Here is a 24526-nt window from a genome sequence, read left to right on the forward strand (position 1 = left end):
CGGGCTAATGTGAATTGAATGTGATGTGAAGCTGCATCTAGGAGTTGCTTTATCTATTGTACATCGAAGAACATGCAGTTTGCAGCAGTTGACTGTCAGTCTGCATAGCGCTCTAATGGTTATTGGCTCTGACAATCCTGTCGAATGGATTAGTCATCAAACTTTGTACGCATTGCATCATTGCACCTTATTACATCTGCTTTTCTGCGTGTTCAACTCATCGATGAATGAAGCCTCAGAGAAATCATACTTTGAGATAGGGACATAATGGACACCGGATTTGTGTTGGAGACAGTTTGAGTTTGTTGGCGTCCGCGTTAAATCTCGCTCCAGAAATGTTGTAAACAAGTTAGTCGGCAGACATTCAACATTTCATAATCAAATATCTGATTGAGGGACACTGCTGGCAAACATAGCTCAACCAAAGGCCCCCATATGGCACTTAAAATGGCCCTTGGAATTATTTCACATTGATAATACTTAAAAGGTGAAACTGATACGGTCTGAATATTGATCTTCCTTTGCAGATTAGAGAATTAGATCACTTTCTAATTCATCATCAGTAAGCAAATACTTGAAACTAGATATGGTAGACTAGATACTAGATATGGGAACTATTGGCATATAGTAACAACACAATGTAAGGTTTCTCAAGCGAGCAACGCGTTTAGAGAAGAGGAATTAAGAATAGAACTTGAGCATGGACGGCTGTTTTCCACAGTGCTTTTATTATTGTTGTTGCAGTTCCTTTATGAAAGATGAGATGTAATTACCCAGCTTGCAAATCTGATGCTACTCTGTCTTTTCACATCAGCGACGGCAAGCTTTTCATTTTCGGTCTGCGCTTAAATTAATGTTTGTTATCATAAACACACTAGACGCAGATGAACATATCCTTGCCGCGCGGATCGCTTTAATGAAAACCCCTCTCCTCTTGCTTCTTTCGAGTAAAATGCTAATATATTTGCCCAGGGTCGAGGTTGGCGCGGTGCGTTGGAGACAGCTAACGGCGCAGAATAAACTGGCTCCACGTGTCACTGTCGGCACGGTTTAGCATTGACTTGTTTTTCCGAATATTGCGTGGTGCTTTTAAGTTGTCTCGACTTGTGTCAGTAGAGAAGCCTTTGTGTTTACGGCTCACTTCCTGTCACATTCGTTTTATGCTTCTCCGTTTTTTTGTTGTTTTTTTTCATTCCGCAGAAGCAGTATGACAGTTTAATGTGTGACTGTTTTAATGTTGGAGCGCTCCATCAATATGTTTATGTCACACTGTGTCTGTAATTGAGTTAAGCCATCTAACTGGACTTATGACCTTGTCGATGTTTTTTTATGCACAATTAATCAATTTTTTCACAGCCCTTTATGCAACACTACAATTGATTTATTCTGTGTTTCTCTGTTATAAAGACAAGATAGGGTGCACGAAGCTTGTCTGTGTCCGTATCTAACATGTGATTCAGTGCATGCATAGTGAAACAATGCTGTAACGTCTGTGTCTTCATCTGTCAGGTTTCACTAGCCTTTGACCCATGAAGTAGGCATTAAACAAGTCAGACTCGCTCTCTAGCAAAATGAAAGTAGCTTAATATACTGTGTTGATAAAAGTATGCCGGTGCATGGCAAAGGTGAAGTTAATGCTATGACCGCAATTTCAATCTCATGCAACAAAAGATCAGCCATTAATCACAACAGACCCAGAACAACATAGAGGGGCTTATTATTTTAAAGTTTAACAGCAAATCTATAAGTGTTCTCAACATTTATCGGTCTGCAATAGTCAAATGCCCTTGGATTCCAGTATAGCATGCTTCACTGATTACAGTAAATTACTACTTTCCAATCAATGCCACTCAGATGGCCACATACTTTCAAACTATACTTGTTTGTGCTCTAACACGATAATTTCTGACCATGCAAGTGACCCCACTCCCTGTATAATAACCGCACCAATAATGCTTGTGTGCCGTCAGCTCCTTTTATACGAGCCACGCTAACAACCCACTAACACTCCTGGGTCCTTACACAGCTACCCCCGCTAAGGTTTTGCCTTGTCGGCTGAAACCTGGTCCGCTGGACCTTGCTGGTGACCCCGGGATGGCGTGCATGTAGTCGGGGTGATTTGTGCAGGAGGTCAGCAGATCCTGGATGATATCTTGGACTATCGGAATCCCATTTCCCTGCGGAATATACGCGGCCGTCCTAGTCTTCCTGTGCAGTGGGATGGGGAGGCAGTACGCAGGAGTGTCCTCTGCGATCAATGGAGCAGGAACATCTGAGCAGAGACAAGGCGCGACAGCACAACAATTACTGTAAATCACACATTCAGCTATTGGCAGTTTATAGAGCTTGGGGATTGTGAGGTCTGCATTTGATATAGATTATATTGCATTATGTTCCCATATGAAGGGTGCATGCTAGTTATACACTTGAATAAGCTTCTAAAAATTAGACTGTAAGCAGTGAGATCATGTGATTGTTTGTGATAAATCTGTATCAAGCACGTGTCACAATTTCGATTTGGATTTCAACACAGTTCATGTGCACTTATTGCCCTTAAGGGGTAATGAAAGCTGCTAATTCTGAAAGTTCACGCTTCACTATGGCCATATCAGAGTTTTCCCCATTCATTTGCATAAGCATGTGAAGTCTCAGAATATCTCAAGCAAGCAATATCCACAAGGCCAAGCTCTGGCTTATTGCTTGCATTGTCCAGGTTACATCTTCTGGCCTCAAAGCAAAGGATATGTGGGGGCAATTTTGACGATATTTTCTTACCTTATGGAATTACTTAGCTGTATCCAATATCATTGCAATAGTTATACTCAACATATCTGCGCATGAATTGCTTTCCAAAATCCCCAACACTATGGCAACAATGTTCCTAAATGCTATAAGAAAGGGTCCATTACAGAATGACCAACCATCAACTCGTCCACCTAGAACAGAGGAGTCCTGCCCGGACAGATGGTGGACATGGCCAGTGTGCTTTTATTACTTTTCATTGGGAGTTAAAGTGTGCATCCTGGCCTAATGAAATGTAAAGCTTCTGTATCGACGTCGTACTCATTAAAATTCCAACATAGGCCCTGCTGATAAACGCGTGGCCGTGTATTCGACATGTCGCTGCTATAGACTCAAGCTATTGATCGATCTATGAATGTATAATCACTGGTGTAAATCTTAAGCCTGTGCAGTCCATTGAACGACTGCACAGCTTTCGTTTGTATGTCTCTCAACATCACCAATCACAATCATTTAACTGACAAAATGCCATATATTTCTAAAACGTCCCAAGCATGATTTATGACTTTTCTGTGTATATGACCGAGGGTATACAAGCGGGGTTTGATTTACATTGTGTCCTATCCGCCGATGTCATTAGTGTGATATGTCACTTTGTAGGGCGGTTTATTAAAGGTCCCAATGATACAATCAAGGCTCAATTTGCAAGGAGCCACGCAGCCTGACCTTTGCTGGTGGCTAAATCCGAGATCACAGTGAAGTCAGGTTGTTTGAAGTGCACGGCAGTGGGATGTGTAGCTGTAGGCCAGGACACAGCAATGGTGTTCAAGACTGAGATTTAGACAGGAAGATTGACATTATAAAGGCATGGCTCAGAATCAGCTGCTCAGGCTCAGGTGCAAGAGGGTAAATAAGGTGCACATTAATTTCAGTCTTTTATCTAAGTGTCTTTAAAGAAAGGGTGTCAGTTTAACATGTGTGTGATGAGACTAGACTGCAGTTGGAGTGTTTGTTAGAGGAAGTAAAGGCGTGTCCTGCCTTGTGAACACTGTTATTCCCATACTAACGAGTGCAGCGTTACACCTCCTGCTGGGAGGGCTGAAAGAAAGGAAGCATGCTATTGGAAACGCTATCACTGTTGCTAGGGAACTAGCATGCTAAATGCCTTTTTGTATATCAGCACCGATAAATTGGGCACATGCGTCAGGACGTAACAAGGACGATGGAGAGTTCAAAAGATGTCTTTTATGTCAAGGACATAAAAGCTTTCATAATGATTTCTGTCCTGCTCAGACTACAAACAGTCTTATTTTCCATTGTATGTGACATATAGATTATTAATGTGCTCTGCTTTGGTCATGGTAATAACATCTTTGAAGATACATCTTATAGTTGTACAAATTTTACATAAAACATTTTTCTATCTTTCGTAAGACAAGTTACTTCCCATATCATGTATTGCAGAAAAAGGCCTGATTTTAGAGAATAACAAAAGCCTATTTTACCAACAGAAAATGTTAGTTAAATGTTAAAAAGAGATTATGTACAGTTTGAACTCAGGGGCAAGACTCAAACCTCTGGATAATGTCTTGACAAGATGAAATACTTCTTTCTCCTCTATTTATTAGCAGTAGTTGAACTTTGACCATGTTTACTACAAAGATGGGAAATGGCCAACTTTGTCATAAATAATACTGAACACAGTCTTTACTTTTAATAACTTTGCATAAAGGCTCTCCAGTGCCCCATTAATCAGCATTCGAACACTCGTGCGAGCACAAATAAAGTGATGAGATGAAGGTGACTGTGTGATAGGCTGAAGGACATCATCTTTATTCTTGGGTAATAAAGTGGAACATATGGTGCAGAACAGGATGGAGAAAATAAAATGAAGAATGTGCATGGGGGAAGCGCATGTGTTTATGTTTTAAGAGCGTCCAAGATTACACATTTGACTTTTGTATAATGCTACATCATGCATTTAAGCCCAAATTAATCATTCTTTTCACCCAGAGGTCTGAAACACCTTTTGTATTAATTCCACAATACAACTACAATATTACGTTTAACATTTTCTTAACGTTAACCTCTGAGAATGAATAAATGCATGCCCTGCATTTAACCCCACTGCAAAACCATATTTGGCTTAACATCCCATGTAATTATAGGCTATTGTGTCTGACAAAATGCTATGGCTTTAAAATGATACATACAAGGGAAGGTAGCTTAAATTGGGTTGCATCCATAGAGATAGTAGACATTCCTGACTCCTCCCCATGTACATGATTGACAGCAGACGAGAGAGAATCCATGATCGCAGTTCAGTCTCATCCTTTTCAGAATGCTCCTTAAAAATGTGGGAAGCTCCGCCCTCGCAGGGCGAGCAGAGCTGCAACGAGCCTCGGCAATTCTCCCAGGCATGTCCATCAAAGCCAAAGCACAAAATGTAAAAAATCTATGGAAGAAAAAACAGCGTTGTAAAAGAAATATGATACCACCATCACTAGTGGCACAGGGGGACACTCTAGTTTTAGAAATAATATTCTTTGCTCTGCTTTTAAGTTGTTTTTGACAGTAGTAAAGTCCCCATGGGCTTATGGCAATGTCAGCACCCCGCCATGAGGACCAAAGAGAATTTCTTTCCTCCCCCATTTAAAATGGAATATTCTAATAAAAATAAAATAAAATAAAAAGTCTACGGTAGCTTGGCATTAGTATTGAGTCTTGTGTTTCCGATAAATAATAATAGCATGCATCTTTTTATTTCCAATAATATTATTGCTCCATCAGCTCGACCTGGAGGGGCCCATGACCACTGACTATTAAGTGAATGAATAAAGCAATACAAAGCATCTTTGCTATATAAAACCAGTAATTACCTCCACTGACTACTGAGTGACTATAAACTAGAAAAGCCTCTTTACAAACCAATGTTTTTTTTTTCCTTTCTTGATTTGCTTTAAGAATCTGAATCCAAATCGTGTTTGTTCTGCGCTTCCACATTTTTCATCTAAAGTTTTCAAGTTGAATGTGATATATTTTCAAAAGAAACAAACAAGCATTTTGAGGAAATCTATGCGGACATTTAGTGAATTTATACTACATACTTTTCCAAATACCAAAAACATCTCAAATCCCTGAGCTCATCTTTGAAACCTGAAAATCCTTTCATTCCTCAATTGTTTCTGATTTGGCTGCCTCTCCTTCAGTGACAGCAGCTCTCCTCGGCCTGGAGTACCTTGAAACAAAGAGCTCTCAGACCAACAGAGCGGCACGGTTTAGAGGTGTGCTCTGCTAAAGGACACATTTCCTGTCATTTCATCATTTCCCTGCTAGCAGCAAATCCAATTACTTTTGCCTTTCCTTTCCATCTTGGAAGATAGCCTGAGTGACAGCAGCGATCGCGGTATAGAGCCTGCTAGGTAACTGTGCCAAGCGCTTGATTGACAAGACTCCGGCACTCCATTCCCCAGATAAAGAGATACAACAGAACATGGGCAGAATTCTGGGGGTTTCTGTAGGAGCGGAGGTGGACCAGTTCATTATCCAGTTTCTTCAATCGGACACATTTGAAGTATTGGACTGATTTTGCAGTAGCCGGTGCAGGGGCTGAACATTTAGTATTTTGAGAATACCGACAGTTGAGTGATGTGCCATGAAAAGTTTGCAACAATTATAGTTAAACTTTATTTTTCCTTTCTTTTCCTTTTTTTTTGCCTCATGCTGTGCGTCAGGGATCTCCAACCAGTCAGTCGGGAGCTACCTGTATCTCTCTCCAGGAAGATTGCCAAAGGCTTTCCACATTTCCACATACTCATGATGAGTCACATTTTGTTTTTTGCTTTGAACATGTTGAACGCAATCTGCAAACATCGGGGCCATTATAGTAAAGTACTCTAATGGTGAAATATCATCTTGGCTCTAACTCCGAAGTCCTCCAAAGTGTCTTCGAAGTATAAGTAGCTCTCTGACATTTTTGTTAGGTAAAAGTAGCTCACAAATTGGGGACTATCACTGTTATCAATCCCAGTCATATTTCCCCAGAAAACAGTTAAGCCCATTTAGATGTGAAGTTATAATAAATCAGGATGTATGGGAGTACATATCCTCAAATATATCTCATACCCAATCAGCAGGTTTTGCCCCGTCGAGCAGCATCGCGGCTCCTCGGTGAATCAAAGTGCTTTGGATGTCTTCCTAGACTTTCAAATGTCTGCATATATTGGTTGTGCACGCTTAGCGCTAAAAGTAGCTGTCAGAATGATTAAGCTTAATCAGAAAACATGGGATGGGAGCTAATTTAGCATGTGAATACTAATTAGCGCGTGCATTTAGACTGGCAGTCGATGATGGAAGCAGTGCATCGGCTGCTCAGGCTGGTTAAATGGCAAGAGCGCGGGTTTGGAGGGATGATGGATAATCCCCTGGCTGCTGCTGTCTGTGCCGAGTTTGTGTGGAAGGAAGTAATTCTTTCCCCCCCCCCTCCTTTTTTTTTTTACTTTTGCAAATGAAAACTCATTGCGAGCAGATGAGCAGAACACCTGAACACACAAATTTAATCTTAATCACATTCAAAAAAAAAAGTTTTGGGAAATAATAGCCTGTTAGTTTGCGTAATACACAGCACTCAGTCACTCTTGAAGACGGGTATGCTCAGATAAAATGTGTGGCTTTTTCCACATTGTATAGTAACTCGCCATGTAAAAATATATAGTATGTGCCAGGCATATCAGATTTTGGGAAACTTTTTTTTTTATTATTTTGCATGATACACCCCTGCTTAAAGCTGTACTAAGTAACTCGTGCCCCTGGAGGCCATAAGCGCCACTGCAGCTGTCATAGCATGTTGCGTTTTTTTACTTATTAATTGTCCTTGAGAGTAAATACCACGCTGACATAAAAGACAAAGGGAGAGAAGGATATTGTACATCCAATTACACCATGGAGATAATTTTTTTTTGCTCAAACTTTGCTGTATATACTGTTTAAGTGGTGCTAGCCTGCAGTTAGCTTTTCCCGTTAGCCTGTTAGCTTCTTCTTCGTGATTCCATTAGTGTGTATTGGTGACTCCTACCCGATGGCAGGGAAGTTGCAATTGTGGTCAAAATTCAAATACAGTTTCCAAAGTGCATACATTCAATGGCTGATTTGGTCTCTCTTTTAAGTCATGCCACAATGAGTTGCTTTAATGTTCCTTCCCGAAACAACGTTCTCCACTTAGGAGAGATATGGTCCCTGGTTGCTAACTTATTATGGCTTGCATCCTACCAATCAATCAATCAAAACTTTATTTATAAAGCGCTTTTCATACAAAGTTGTAACACAAAGTGCTTTACAGATTAAAAGCAGTTCCCGCCCACCCAACCACCCACTCTTCCAAACAGACAACAACACTGCTCACCCCACCCCCTCCCCATAGCCACATACACACACGCAGGCACACACACACAGCCACACGCACACACACAGCCACACACACACACACGCAGCCACACACACACACATACACGATGAAATAATGGACGTAATGCTGAGTCTGGGTACAGATGAACCAGGTAAGGAAATGCCATCAGAGGAGCCGTCTGCACCAGGAGCGGTACATCAGCTACAGCCACAGGGCACCACCACCGGACACCCAGCAGAGGTGCAGCAGAAGCACCACACCTCCATCCGGGCACCCAGAGGACAGTGCCCACACAGCCACAGCCGACCACCGCTCCCGGGGCAGAGGGCTCCCTCAGAGGAAACACTGGAAATTCTAAAAATGCAAAAATGCAATATACAAATATATACATAAAATAAATAAAAATAAAAATAATAATAAATAAAATAAAATAAACATATATATAAAACTAACTAAAAACTAGTATAATAAGATAATTATAAACATAAATAATAATAAAAATAACTGAATAAATAAGTAAGTAGAGATCAGCTAAAAGCTAAGCTAAAAAGGTGGGTCTTGAGCCTGCTCTTAAAAACATGAACGTTCTCTGCAGCCCTGAGCTCCTCCGGCAGGTCATTCCAGAGGCGAGGGCCGTAATACTGGAAAGACGCCTCGCCATAAGTCTTTTTGTTGACTTTAGGAATAACAAGGAGACCTCTGCCAGAGGAGCGAAGGGGCCGTGAAGGTTCATAAGGTAAAAGCAGTTCTGAGAGATAAGAAGGACCAAGACCATTAAGACATTTAAAAACCATTAAAAGAACTTTAAAATACGAGAGCGTATACAGATGAAGGCCCATACTTACTGAGACTGGCTTCAGCACGCCAAGACTATCAAAGGGAAATAAGCTAAAGCAAGAGGAACTATACTAGATATTTTTCTTCTTCCATGCATTTTCCTGTCACAAGAAATTCATTAACCACTATATCCCAACAACTTATGACCTGAATACAATCTGACTTCTACCCATTTCGCGCCGCGCACCACTTTATGCAGTACACCGCGGCCCCCTTTCCTATCAGGCTGTGTCTCAGAACTCATATATCTCCATGTGGCAGTGTTTTTCTACCCTGATCCTCTCTAATGCCGGCTTCGAGAGCCCGCTGAGGACACACCAGTGCGTAAATCTCCCTCACATAATATTAGCCCTGTAAGCGCTGCTCGCGTCGCAGTGAATTATCATCCCATTCTCCCCCAATAGTGTTCCGTCTTCAGCTCTCGGACTGCGCTCCCTCCACATCTCAGCACTCCTATGTCACCTTGAGCTCATGCCGTTGTTCCCAGCTGAGGTAGGCTCCATGCCCACAACTCCAGCTTCGGGGAGATCGGCGCTGCTGATTGGTGTTTGTGTGTGTGTGTGTGTGTAGGTGTGTGTGTGCTTGTGGGGTGCTCAGTCCTCGTCTATCCATCCATTAGTGCATTAGTGGACGTCAGCCTGCAAAAAAAAAAAAAAAACTGTAGTAGTATCTCTGTCAGGGCAGAAGAGAGAAAGAGATCCAGTGATACAAGAAGGAAGAAGGAGAGGAGGAGAACTGTGGTTTGAGACAAGAAGATTAGCAACAATTGAGATATTTATACAGTATGTTATGTTAAGTAACTTCAGTTCTATGTGCTGGGCTGCCTGCTCTTTGTGATTGGACATGTTTTGAATACTGAACTTGAGACTGCCAGTTGAGAATTTTGAGTTGTACTGTGTTCCCCAAAGCCAGGCTGACTTGCACTTTTGAGCTGTCACACAGTCACATCTTGTACCAGAACGGAAAACGTGGTCTCAAATCCTGGTATCAGACCTGCATTTGGTCATAATGAGACGTCAATTTGTCTTACTATCAGTCTGACCTCATGTCTAGGGCTGCTTACTTTTCAGTTTTTTCCCCCAATACCAGTACTTCTTCGGTACCTGGTTTGCGATACTGGTACCTGAGCGATACCTACTGTATTTTCGGTACCTATACTTTTTTTTATTTTTTATTTTTTATTTAGCCTTTATTTAACCAGGTTAGTCCCATTGAGATCTTAGATCTCTTTTACAAGAGAGACCTGGCCAAGATGGGCAGCAACACTTGGTTTCATACTACATCATTCATTATCTCGAACCTTAACGCGATAATGTTATTTTATTCCATTCCATGTTCATGTTTTAAAGCAGTACTAAGTAATTTGTTTACTATAATGAATCTTTTGCATAGTCCCTCTGGGGTAATACAAGTGTTTATGGGATGATTGGAGGGTCTTTCACCTCCCCCGGGGCCTCTGGCCAGAAAACCACAATTGCTTTGCCTGCACCGGGTCGGAGGCGCAATACACACTAGTGAAATCACGATGAAGAAGCTAACAGGCTGACGGTAAAGCTAACTGCGGACTAGCGCCACTTAAACAGTATTTAAAGCCAAGTTTGAGTGAAAAAATGATCTCCATTGTGTAATTGGATGAATATCCCTCTCTCCCTTTGTCTTTTGTACTGTCTACTTTGTACTGCTTTAATCATGTACTTCAACGAGAACAACCGAGTAACTTTCTCTAATGCTGTTTCAGGACCCACCAGGCATCAAAGCTTTGGATCTAGTTGAAAATATTTTGTTCGGTGCCAGTTTTTGATCCCGATTTTTTTCCATTGTTTAACGGTACCCAACCCTACTCATGTCCACTTTGTGCAGGGCAGAATATCTTTTTGTTCAGTGTCATATTATGAAAACGGTTCCTTCTACACTGTCTACTTCTCATCTACATCAGAATTCCCTGTCCTCCAAAAGGCAAAGACAAATGGACAGCACATTCAAATGGAGTGCACCGTCAAAGTCAACAGAACCTACAGAAATAGCCTTTTCAAAAAGCAGCACCTCGGGCACATACATATGATACTCCCTCTCATTACAGACTCCTGCTAATGTTCCGTTGTGGTTGCGGGTTCAATCCCCAGACGGGCTATCGCTTCGGAGTACCGCCCCCCGTGTCCTTGAGCAGGGCATTATGGCAGCGGTCCCCGGTGGAGTCATATAGTGTTAATGGAGGGACCATGTGAACGCGCGCTGGATGGATATATTAGCGCACTAATGAATCTTTGATAAGTGGGAAGGCTTCAGGGTGTCAAGAGACAACAAGGAAAGATCACAGCTACTGCGGCCCGCCTTTCAGATGCTAATTATTTATACAAAATACTCGCTCGGGCCCACATTGGCATTCATGACAATATTGCAACATATTTTTGAAAGACAAGAAAAAGGTTGACATTAATATTCACAGCAAGGCTTGGGGTTCCATTCCTGGGCCAACGAAGGACTTTCCACCATCAAACACTAGGGATTTAACTAGCTTAAACCAGGGATGTACCGATCCGATACTGGTGTTGGATATCTCAACACCTTAAAAGCACAACTTTTACCACCTAAATATAAGTGAATAGGGGAATATGCTTTATATCATTGTAAAGCTAAGAACCTGGAGAATTCAATCGCTAATGCTAAATGCTAAAGAAAACTAATCAAGGCTGGGACAGGAACTTTGATAGAAATAAAATAAAATAACCACTGCTGAAGCCAAGTGTATTTTAGTTCAAGAAATAACTGATCTAGCATTTGTAATATTATATTAATGTAACTTAAAGCCTGTCATATACCCAAGGATATGTAGTGTAGAAAAGTCATTGTTGTTAAATGTTTATCCATAGATATAATTCATAATTGATCTGTAACATGACAATAAAATATGACTTTATTGATCTTACAATTTTTCACTCAGAGAAAGCCACTTTTAATCTCTTGGTATTAATATCGTATATCGGCAGATACTCAAACCTCGGTATCGTATCGGAAGCAAAAAAGCTGGATCGGTGCATCTCTAGTTTAATCACATATTTTGTTTTAAAATAACCTGTTTTGCTATCATGCTGAACCAATTGGCCATGATATCATTCTACATGATATGCATTATTAATTTGTTTAAAAATCCTAGGCATCTTAAAAACTTCTGAATCTTGCCTTTTTCTTATCAAGCCCTGTGCACAAAGCGGAAGCTAATTAACTCAGAAGTGGCATTCCCCATAAATCTTGTATTTAGTTAGCAATAAAGATCACCTTCATTGTCTTTCCGGCTAATCCATGTGGCTGCTATAGGATTAATAAGGATTTCTGGCAGGCACTTATATTTGTGACCTTTTCCATCTGCTCCACACTCTTCCCGGAAGTCATGTCTTTCCACATATGTGTGCACTTGAAACAGGGTGCATGTTAATAAAGTGGAAGATTTTGATGAAGAAATAACCCAGTGCTAACCTTTTGCACCACTCCAATAATAAAAGTAATTAGTAGTAGCTTCGATGCAGCAAAATTAACGTGGTTTGGCATAATATGCACTTGAATTTGAATGTTTTTCTCCAACAACAGAAAGGTGCATCAGCAATATCCAAATAGTGAAAGGAATATGAGTTGTTCTCTGTCTGTGTGAAGAAGCCGTTTGGACGAGGAACAAGTGAAACATTCTCAACTCAACAACAACAGTCCAGATGATGACTCTGTAAACCTCTGCTAAGCTGCTGTATTGCATCTCGGAAGTGTGACAAGCCCGAGCCCCTTTGGTTCCAGTGTGTGCACAGTGAGTCAGGACGTCCCAGCGGCCGGTCACCCGGGGTCACTGCTCCAGAAAACACACACGTACAGCTATTGTACGAGCCCGAAACAGCAGCGGGGTCAGCAGTCCAACAGCAGATAGAGAGATGCAGGGGACGCAGGGGTGGCGTGGGACAGCTGCTGGTTATGACCCGCGTCAGGTGGCACCACTCTCACCACCGGGCCGGCCACATCGCCACATGTGTCACCCAGACGAGGGTGAGCGAGAGGAAGAGAGGGAGAGAGAGAGAGGGAGACAACATGTGGTGTGCTGCACAACATCTGGACAACAACTGGCTCCGTGCACAGTGATACATATTGTGTTGGGATACAGTGGTTTGAACAGTCTCATTCACAACAGCGTCATTCTGGACTGTTCCGTATGTGCTTCCTGTTTGGTTTAGGATGAGGGTTAACGTGCAACTGGGCACAAGATACAGATATCTGCTGTGCACGAACAGGAGGAGCGTTTGTTTATTTGCAGACAGAAAACAGCTGCTTTGGGAGGCTGCGGCTTGATTAGGAGTGGGAGTCAGTATAACTTGCAGTGGAATATTACATTGTCAAAGTGCTTTTCCGTTTACTAATGTTTTGCATTTTCATCTATCTTTTTTAATGCTTTTAATAGAAATAATAATAATGCCTGGCACTTATATAGCGCCTTACAAAGTGCTTTATATTGCATTATTCATTTGCTTTGCACACTCAGTGATGGTAAGCAACTGCTTTGATAACAGGTGCCCTGAGACTATACTGTATATGTATCGAACAATATATGTGAAGAAATGTATTTGTATGATGTAGTGTGTAATTAGGTATTTAAAGGCCCTATACAAAATAACCTATATAAAATAATAATGATAAAAACAAAACATTATTAACTTTCTAGTTGTTCACAGAGATTCGTTTCACAACTTCCAGGGAGCAAAGCTATTACAGTCACAGTCTGTACAACAAGCCAAAATTCTTGGTCAATGTAAATTTCTACTTATAAATCAATAAAAGAGGACAAAACAGATGTAATTCCACCACTATACCGCCTTTGCGATGTCCGATCCCGTCAGATCTCGGAATCTAAGCAGGGTAGGGACTGGTCGGTGCTTGGATGGGAGACCATTTGGGAACACCAGGAAGCCTGGGTGAATGTAGTGAGTGAGTCAGTGGTTGGTGGTGGGCGGAGGGGCCGATGGCACAGAATGATTGCCTCGCTTCTGTCAGTCTACCCCAGAGCAGCTGTGGCCATAACAGTAGCTTGCCACCGCTGAGTATGGTGTGAATGAATAATGACTTTGAGAAACTTGGCATGTAAAGCGCAATACGTAATAAGCGTCATCAATATATTATTATAAAAAATTATAAAGTAAGTAAAGAATAATAATCCTGAGCAATACAGCTACAGCCAGTTTGCCTTATCCATAAATAGTATACTGTTGAGTTCTTCTATGGTTACTATCCAGTTACTCTTGTAAATGCTGCTTGCAAAAATATGCAATTGATATCAATATTTGTAGCATAAAAAGACAATGATTCCAGTTAGTTTCCCAAATGTTTTAACAAATCTGACACAAAATGAGTTGATGAACTGTTAGTTGCACCATCTAATGAAGCACAAATGGCATAAATGATATTGTCCAACTGCTCCTCATTCACCAAGTGTGAAGTGTGCCATGTGTGTGTTATAGAGCCACAGAGGGCCCATGTGCTTCATTATGACTGCGCGCGCGTGTGTGTGTGGGGAACAAACGGGCAGATGGGGCGGTCTGGGGGAACAGTTGATGGCGGCTTTGCACTGCAGCTGCCTCTCGCACTTCCCTTCTCTTTCGTCTGTTCTCCTCTATCCAGTCTCTCTATACATCCCACTTGTTTCAGGGCAAGAGGCTCCTCCGATGTGCAGGGATCAGGTGGGCAGAATGCACTCCGCAGCTGCTGTAGATGAATGTAAACACTCAAACAGAGAGATTGTGGGTACCCCCCCCGTAATCTCACTGATCCAGAGCCAGCCTGGATCCACTCCTGCTCGAGTCTCTAATTTAGATGTATATAAGGACACCCCCGCGCTTGGCACCGTGTGATCACGAGATTAACACGAGACAAAACACAGCCTGAAGTGGCCTGGAGGACTGAGCATGCACCCAAACCACCTGCACGACAGTCATCTAATGCTATCAAGTTTGGTTATTCTGTTTTAGAATCATGATGATAACAAGACATAGGCTGGATCAGATTATAAAGTAGCAGCACGAGTGGACAAACAGGGATATTGTTAACTAAAAGAAGCGGATTGATATAATATAAAATAAATACATTCAATGATGTGACCAAGAGTCTGAATGGGCACTCTTGCTACTATTAGATGTCACTGCGTCAGAAAATGTAAGATCTCATGTAAACTCATGCTTTTTCCCCAATCCCAAACTTTCCAAAAACAAAATAATCATCATAATTTTCTGCAATCAAAGGCGCTGCACCAATTTTGTTAAACTGTGACAGAGGGAGCTAAGTTTAAACAGTTTGTGGTTGTCAAAACTCTTCGTAACTTTCACAACACATTCATGAAGAGAACGTTTTTTGAGGGTTGTCTTTGACTATGGATCTAACAAGGCGCTGTTAAGATAATGTCATGTGTGAGTGGTCTGCAAGGGCTTTACATTTCAAAGAAAAAGTCAAACTCTACAAAAATGGTATATCACTTTGTATAATAAAAAAAAAAGTACTTCATTCCAGGAAAAGTGGGGTAATGGTGTGCATTGAGAAGGGGGCAGCGGGAGGAAGTGGATCGAACGGTTCTTGATTGCAGAGGCCACTTCAGACATTAGACATTTTGGCGCAATCACATTGTTCACACAAGTGTCCGATTCAGAAATCAGGAATCTCTGGAGAGGCGCCAATCAATATCACAAACATCATCAAGGACGATGGTGTGATGTCCTTCGCACTGACGCGCTCCTCCACACCTTCGCCTGATCCCATTTCATTATGTCTCCTTGACCCACGGCTGTTACCTCAAATCCACCACATTAGCATATTACTATACTACTAATTTAGAGAGCTCTGTCCTTGTATTTGGTTTAGAAGGCGGAGTAGCAGTGAAGCCAAAGTGTAACTGTAGCATAACTATAGTGCATCAGATGTTTGAATGTAGTGTGTGTGTTAACCTCTTACCACCACCTTCACAGAGCGCATTTTCTCCCGTTCGGTGTTACCCAAATATAAAAACTTATTGGCTACAAAATAATATATATGTATTTTTTTTAAATTTCAACTGGACTTTTAGTTTTGATTCAATGTTGTATCAATTAAGACGTTTCAACAGTCATCCAGCTGTCATCATCAGTTTGGTCTTTGAGACTGAGCACTGGTCTTATATACACAACTGTAGGTGATAACCCATTAGGCCAGACCTGTGTCAGTCTGTGTTGCCAGATAAAATGGTCTACCTCCCTTTGTGGTGAATCCCTCTTTACTCTAAGCTCTAAACTCTACTCTTCTCTAAACTGATCTTTTACCTCGCATTGTTGCTGTGCCACTTCTTTTACTTCTTTCACCATCACTCTTTGACACATTTTTAATCGCTTTTTTGTCACGTTTCTGTCACATTTTTGATGCTTTCTTGTCACTTTTTTGTTGCTTTTTTGTATTTTTTGTGTTGCTCTTTTGTGTGTTTTATTGTCGCCTTTTGTAACTTTTTAATCAAATTTTTGTTACTTTTTTGTTTCTTTTTTGTCACTTTTTGTCCGTCTTTTGTCACTTTTTGTTGATTTTCTGTCACTCTTTGGTCACATTTCTGTCTCATTTTGGCACTGTTTTGACACTTTTTTTCCAAGCAACTTAATTAGATTTTAACAGGGAGACTCAAACGGCACAGTCTAGTTGATGACTTTAAAACCTTTCCTTCGATGGAAACCTCCTGAATGACAAAGAGCTTACACACACACTTCTGTTTGACTAAGTCTCAATCTGATTTTAAACACTAAATACTTTTACTAACAACAACTTTTGGACACTATTTGGCGCTCTCTCTTTTCAACATGATGCCTCTGGCCTGCTGCTCGGCCCCTTAATCCAATCTAGTTTAATATCATGACGCAGCTTGGCTTTGTGCCCGTACACCTTTTAACATTAGGGAAACCTGTTTTTTTTTCCTTCAGCGAGGAAGCAGATCAACAGATAAACATGCATTAAGACGGACAGACAGACGGCGCAGATAGCACGCGGACTACAAAAGACCAGAAACAGTATATACACGCGATAAGACTCCAGTGTTGTTTAGCCATCTGGCTTCTATGCTCGCTCTGCTATTGTACAGGGACGCGGCGGAGAGAATGGCTTAGATTACCACGACAGATATCAAAGTCACACTCTAGGACACGCTCCAAATGGCCCCCTCCAAACGGCACTCGTGTGCACACTATAAAGCACACACTGCTCACACTATACCTGTCTGTACGCAACCCTAGATTTTCGGTTCCCATTGGCCCGAGCAGAGAACGCAGAGCCAGTTGAAAGCAAGTGTGTTTGGGGCCAAGGTCCCCGGTCTAATTGAAGTGTACAGCGCTTTGGCGGGTTGCCTGCGTGGAGTCAGATGGGTGGGGTGGCGGGGGCAGCCGACAAAGACGGAGTGAATGGAGGGATGAGTGGAGAGGAGAGAATAAAAGATGAAGAGCAGAGGAGAGGAGGGGAGAACAGAGCAGAGGAGACAGTAACAAGGCAACTAATGGAGTTAGGCTTTCCCCAGCGGAACATAATGCGAGCGTATTGCGTTTCAGCTCCGTCTTCTCATGTTTGGAGACGCAGCGCTGAAAGGATTCAATTTATATTTAATGTGGACGGCCCTCTTAGCCTTTTAATTACAGCAGCCTTAAGGAGGATGTTCTATATTGTATTAAGAGAATTGAATGGAGGAGGCATTGTGTTAGAAGTGCCTTGGTCGCTTACTGTAAAATGTACATATGAATGACAACACTAGAAACCATGCCTCTTTCCTAGAAAGTTTGAAATAACTAGACACTCTAATACACCTTGTGTGTGGCTTTGGTAGCTCTGTGATGAACAGAACTGAAATAAATGAGAACCTGGACATTTCATACATATTATTGCGTTTCTTTACTTTTTTTTTTTTAGTCCGAGGGGGCATGATGTTGCGTAGCGAACAGTTGTAAAGCCGATACTGCTCTCTCGATCTCTGGAGCGTGTTTGACAAAGCAGAGCGGCTTCTCATGGAAAGATCAAAACAGTTGAGATTTTAACATTTCTCTTTTTTTTTAAATGGTCAAAATCGGTCCGGACGGCTGAGAAACATCCTGTTAAAGTCTTCAAGCCTGGTTCTCTTCAATCCGAGAACCAGGCTGTTTAAAAATACAGTGTTTCAAGATGTGTTGTTGAAAATTTACTTGAAACGGAGATATATAGGCATTTGCCTCTTCCCATAACGTTTGTGCCTGTCCAGAAAGGAGAGAGGAGGAGTTAATCAGAAAGGAGATTGTACAATATCTCAGTTTGTAGAAAAAATCCGTGGTTTTGATTAAATCTACCCTGTTTAGCTTAGGATTTCTCAGGAACCGAGGCACGTAGAATTCCGGAGAGCTTCAGTCTCCCCTTTCTAATGAGCCACAGCATGTGTCCATAGCTATAACACAGAATACGCTGTGGTGCTACAAACATGAAAAATGTCCTGGATTGTTGGCACTCTACAGCTAAATCCCCAAAACAGCGCGGCACTCAATGTGTTAATAGTGACTATGCCTCAAAATCTGCAACCTTCCATCATAATCATAAAGTTTCAGCATCAGACTTTGACATAATAGCTGATAGAGGGCATGAAACCTGCAGTATATCCGTATATATTTAGCGACAGGTCAGCGCAAGCCTTATTTTCCACATGATGGTGATGTTTTTGCCGGCTTTCGCGATGCATGGTCATCTGAGTTCTCCAGCTATTCAAATCTCCACACCTTGTGGTTTAGCAGCACTTTGCCATTCTTCTCTGTCCCAATTACATCGCTCCGTAAATGCCGAAAGCTCGCTGTTCCTGTTATATTTTCCAGCCATAATGACACGTTTCTCTGAGTGGCTCTTTGCTCTTGTATTTGAATAGAGCAGAGGTAGCAGCGTGGCAAATTCTGGAGGCAGATTTGATGAGGAGCTGCCTAACGACATGATTTTGTTCCCCATTCACTCTCTTGTACTGCCAGCTGCAGCCCGCGCCAAGTGCATTGTGTTTCTGGGTTTGTCCGCCCCAAAAACATAATGTTCTAATGATGAGGGATGGGATAGCTCGGAGGAACTGGCAGAACAAGCTACATATTTTCAAATGGGCGTCTTTTGGTGAACATTTCTCCTTACAATACAGTTAAAATAAAGAGTATTACAAATCCTTATTGTTAAGTCTTATTCTATAAGTATTACACCATAAATGTTTTTGCTAATCTTTAAAAGAGTTTTATAAATGGGCTAGAGGCTGATCCATCTTAAAGACAATCTGGAAGTTTGGAAGTCTATCACTTTCGGTTCCGGAGATATCGGCAAAAATTGTAAAATACTCAAATATCAGCCTGATATATCGGATCTCTAAAATGGACATTAGGATATTGCATTGGTGCTTCAAAGACTGGAACCATTTTCTTACCTCAGGATCATGTAATTGAGTGTCTGTGCATGTAACAATGGGAACTACTTGTCATAGAACTGTGGAATAAAAGCATACACTTTCAACCAACGCCATACTAACAAATCAATGGCGCCATGACACACTTTGAGCGCCAAAAATAAAAATTTCTGTTACATCTTGAATGCAACAACATCTAGCTAATGCCGATTAGAGCAAGTCAACAGTTTTTTTCCGAGGCCAAAGTCTGCTTATAACAGCAGCATGTCGGGGTGAATACTAATTAACTCCTATTCTACTGTTTCTTACCTTTATTCAAACACACAAATGAGAAAATAAACAACCCTCCTTGAACCCAGACCCATGAACTAGAATCATGCTCCAGTGATCCAGAGTGGAGAGGCTAATCCATCAGATTACAGCAGATTACAATGCACTGGGGAAGAGGCAGACTGCTGGATCGTATCAGAATAATAAGGCGAGATAAGAGTGGAGGGTGCTCTGATAGATAATGGTTTTAGTTTTGTTTATTTGGCTTTGATTCCCGCTCCATTCTTTATTTCGGTGCAGAAACGTTGAACAAAGTTGCCCCCAAAGAAGTCATCAATCAAACATTTACGTATTCTGCGAAATATTTTCCAGTAGAATAGACCCAAACGGACAAGTCCCCAATAGTCAAGGCAACGCTCAGTGCATTATTGCTAAAGGATCCACTTTGCTGGATAGCCCCATGTGCAACAACTGAAAGAGCTGAGTGGTGCAGATGGAAATTAGCCGTCAGAGGTGGAGATTGTGACGCTGCCAGAAGTTAAATCAATATACAAGTTGTGTTCTTCTGTAACAATTATTGAACTCTACCTTGATGAGCTACCAAAGAGCATATACTGTAACAATGACGAATGATACATTTAATGAATGAGAGTTAGGGATTACTGGTTTTTCGACTCAACTTGTGGAATTCCGGTAGCACAGTGACTTTTTGAACTTTTACCCGTATGCCGCGCCGCATAATCCGAGCCACAGTCACACGGATGGTAAATAAGGCCATGGGACCAGTGCAAATTATGCTCCACAGCATATGACTACTTATCTGCAAACATAGTCTCCCCATAGACTGGAAGAAACATGGTTGGATTTTTGTTGTATGCACACTGACTATGAGTTGCTTTATGTTGCAATGTTCAGATTGTTTTGGGCTATTCGGACTTTTCAGGCACAATTCCCCTTCTTTTTAAACAAGTTTCAGGGAGCTGGCATGTCTCTATACCCCCCCCCCCCCCCCCCCCCACCCCCAAAGAAATGTGTGACTCAGATGCCGAGACTGATAGAGCCAGTGTGTAGGAAAGCCAGAGGAGGCAGCGGAGTCTGGTGTGAGATTAGTGACGAGAGGGCTCTCCACATCCTGCGCTGTGGAATCAGACTGCAGCTCACCGGCCAACATTCTGCGCGCAGAGCTGTGCAGAGCTGCCAGGCAGATGAGACAGAGAAGAGAGAGGAGGGAGAGAGAGAGAGAGAGAGAGAGAGGGATTATGGTGCTCCTGGACAGGCCTGTGGTAACTTTGGGACTGCTGCGCCTGTGTGTTGCTTTCTGTTGAAGAATGAGCGGGAATATAGACTGCATGTTGACAAGTGATTCTGTGCTTCCTCAGAAATAATAGCGTGGTTATTTGGCAAAGCTATAGTCTACGACAGAGCGAACCAAAAAAGATCATGTGAAGAGCGTCAAAGTAATGTTTCAGATGCATAGAGAAAGGCCAAGGTGAGATTCACGGATGGAGACAAAGACAACACTATTTTCAGAGGATGGTGTGACCCCTGGAACAGCACAAAAAAAAAAGGAAAAAGATGAAAGGACTATAACAGGTTAATCACATGGCAATCACTCCGAGACGTAGTGTGACAGTCATACAATCGTCCACACTCGCATTCGCGCACCGTGGACAATTGGGATCGCCCTTGGAGCCAGTTCACCTCTACATGTGCGCTCGTGCGGGCAAGCCACAGAATATGGATGGATTCAGTAGTCACATTTTGGAAGATTTGCGCCCATGCTGGGTGGTGTTGGAATCAATTCTACCTCCCGCTGTGAAGCTGGACCGCTCTCGTTTACAGTGGGTTCAGAAAGTTTTCAGATCTTATTGCTATTGGGAAAAAAAATCCACACTTGTTACAGTAGATTTGTTATACTCGCTGTACTACGACTGCATCTACTAAACTAATAATAAGACCATACTCCCATCATCTGTGACACCATGAGGACTGAAACCTGCAGGGTGTCAAAGTGACTCGTGGTCTGACATGACCTTTGCCCTGTAGCGTAATGAAAGAGGAGTGCGTGGGCCACGAGGCAGACATGTAAAGCGGCATTAACATTGAGGTAATGGTGCATGACAAATGTGGGCCTTTGTGTCTGTGCAGCCTGAACATGTCACATGATTGTACCTAATAGGCGACTATAGAGATGCGGAACTAGCTGGTGATGTGACTTTATGACAACTTTGTAATTTACAAACTCATTTGTGAAAGTCTAATCTTTACCCTTTTGATTACTTGGCAATGTATCACGGATGTACACCAAACAAACATATTGACGTGCTTTATTCTCGTGCTTATATTTCAAAGGGTAAAAACCAGACCAGCTTGGATTATTATCAATCAGTGTGTCTCTCATTGATTGGATCTTGTATACGAGCCAGTGTGTTTTGGCTGCCTTTTGAAATGAATGGATCACATGGATTCAGCTGTTATAGCATGTTTTATTCATGCTTTTAAAATGACTGTCAGACCCCAAACTTCTTTTGTAATATATGTCGACAGCATACCTTTAGAACTTTACAGATGTTGCAAGAATGTGTCTATACAAAACATCAGCAGAGGGCGCAATGCTGCAGTAACAACAGCGATATAAGACGGAAAACCTGTTCTAATAATCTGACTAATCTGCACAGGGAAGAGAGTTTGACCTCGGTGAAGTTTGGTTGAAGTTGTCTCGAAAACGGAGCGAAACTTCATCTGGTATGATGTTTACCAGAGTGCGGGCTGGTGTTGTAAGAGTGAAGGAGGAAGACAAGTATTACTTCCACATGTGCATATGAAACCAAACCACTCCGAATACGTTTTTATTTCGCTCATTATAGGCCTATTATAAAGCTGTAAATCCCATCACTAACACCCTATATCATGTACAACTTAAAAAAAAAAGATTCAGTGCACCAAAAAACAAGAAACTAGACCTTTTGTATAGCCATTCATCTTCATTGCTTCGTAATGCAGGGTAAACCGCAGGAGTGCAGTGGAAATGTTGTTTTGACTATACTCGCATCAGGCAGAGTGGTGGCCCACGAGGGACAGCTGCATGTTTATACTTATGTTTTTGTTGTTTTTTTTGTTTTTTCCCCCCTTATTCTGGCATTTTATTGTTTATTTGGATTGAAGCGGCAATCTGCGGTGTTGCTCCCCAGCCAACCATTCTCAGTAGTTTATTTGTGCGAGCGGCTTTTTAAATGGTGGTGGAGCCGCGGGCAAAGCGCCGGGTTCAGAAGGCAAAGAGCTGGTGTTTTGGAGCGGGGAAGCGAGAGGGGTAAAGGTCAAGCAAGAGGAAGTTTAATAAAGACAGAGGAGGAGAGGGAGGGAGGAGGGAAGAGATAGATTGCTTCCTGTCTATAGCACAGTGAGCTCGGTATTGGAATCTGTGCTGTCGTCAATAAATCCAATACTGAGGCAAAGCTAAAATGTTAAAGTGAAAAGCAACTGATGAAATCAACAACTGTATCCCAGCTAGAATTGTGACAGGCCTTTTGAAGCTCAGTTACCTGTGTAAATAAAACTGCATTTTACAGAAAAGAGGTTACCTGTAAGTTAAAGCAGTACTAAGTAACTTGTTTACCTTTATAAATCCTTTTCGTAGTCCCTCTGGCGGTAATACAAGTGTTAATGGGATGACTGGGGGGTCTTTCATCTCCCCCTGGTGTCTCTGGCCAGAAAACCACAATTGGAACTGCGCTGCCTCTGGGTTGGAAGCCCCAATACACACTAATGGAAGAAACTAACAGGCTAACGGGAAAAGCTAACTGCGGGCTAGCGCCTCTTAAACAGTATTTACAGCCAAGTTTAAGTGAAAAAAATGATCTCCATTGTGTAATTGAATGTACAATATCCCTCTCTCCCTTTGTCTTTTCTGTCAGCGTAGTATTTACTCTCACTGACAATGAATGAGTAATAAAAAAAAACATAACATGCTACGACACCTGCAGCGGCGCTTATGGCCTCTAGGGGCATGAGTTACTTAGAACTGCTTTAATTTCTATCCAAAAACAAAATCCCACTTAACTTAATTTTCTTTCCATTCAGCCTGCTCTTGTTCTGATTTTGCTCTACGTTTTTTATCCTCCAGACCTCTCTGCCACCAAAGTTTGTGGCCATTGTGAACCCAATGTATAATTCATGTACTGTCTCATAGGCTGTTTTAAATGTATAGTATGAAACAGTAAGCTGGTAGCTGTTAAACACTAACAACAGAACACTCGTCGTGTTGTCTCCTTTGGGCTATCCTACCCATTGTATCCTGCCTCTCCTTGGGGTTAACACAGCTATTCATACTGTCTGCTTTGTTTTTGGCCTTCTAATCTGCCAAAATCTATTGCTCCATTATTTTATGGCCACACTATCCCGATCTTCTGTCTCCTCCTATGCCTGAGACAATAGACCAAAAAGACAAAACATTTAATTAGCCTCAACTCCGCAGACAAAATGACAAATGTAAATCCGCCGGCTCGAGGAAGAAGAAGGCAGGGGAAAACAATGAGAGAGGGGAGCTGTCTTGTTTGCAGTGGGGAATGATTTCTTTTTGAGGGCTTTCCGGCGACTGAAGCGATGACAGTTTATCGGATTAGGCATCGCAGATAATAAATACCCTTGTTTGATTTCTCCTCCCATACTCCTTAAACCTGATTACTGTGCGCGGTTACCGCCAACGCCACGCCGAGGCCCAGATTTGCATAATGTTTATTGAGACATGAAAAGGGAGGGAGATGGAGTTGGATACCCAGGTCCAGTCAATGTAAATCTGTCTCAATCTGTCAGTTTTGAGTCTTCACCTCAACTGTAACGCTTGATTTGGGGTGTTAGGGATT

At 41.9% G+C, this 24526-nt stretch overlaps 1 protein-coding gene and 1 long non-coding RNA gene across 3 annotated transcripts in view; one reads left to right on the plus strand and one right to left on the minus strand.

Annotated features, from left to right (window-relative positions):
* The window catches only part of LOC306963912, a 393872-nt gene that overhangs the window by 92876 nt on the left and 276470 nt on the right, over positions 1 to 24526 (minus strand). The window lies entirely within an intron of this gene.
* Positions 1 to 24526, plus strand: part of plxna1a (plexin A1a) — a 308362-nt gene that overhangs the window by 70278 nt on the left and 213558 nt on the right. The gene's annotated exons all lie outside the window — the stretch shown is intronic.

This window comes from Gobius niger (assembly GCF_951799975.1).
Source record: "Gobius niger genome assembly, chromosome: 6".
NCBI classification, from domain to species: Eukaryota; Metazoa; Chordata; class Actinopteri; order Gobiiformes; family Gobiidae; genus Gobius; species Gobius niger.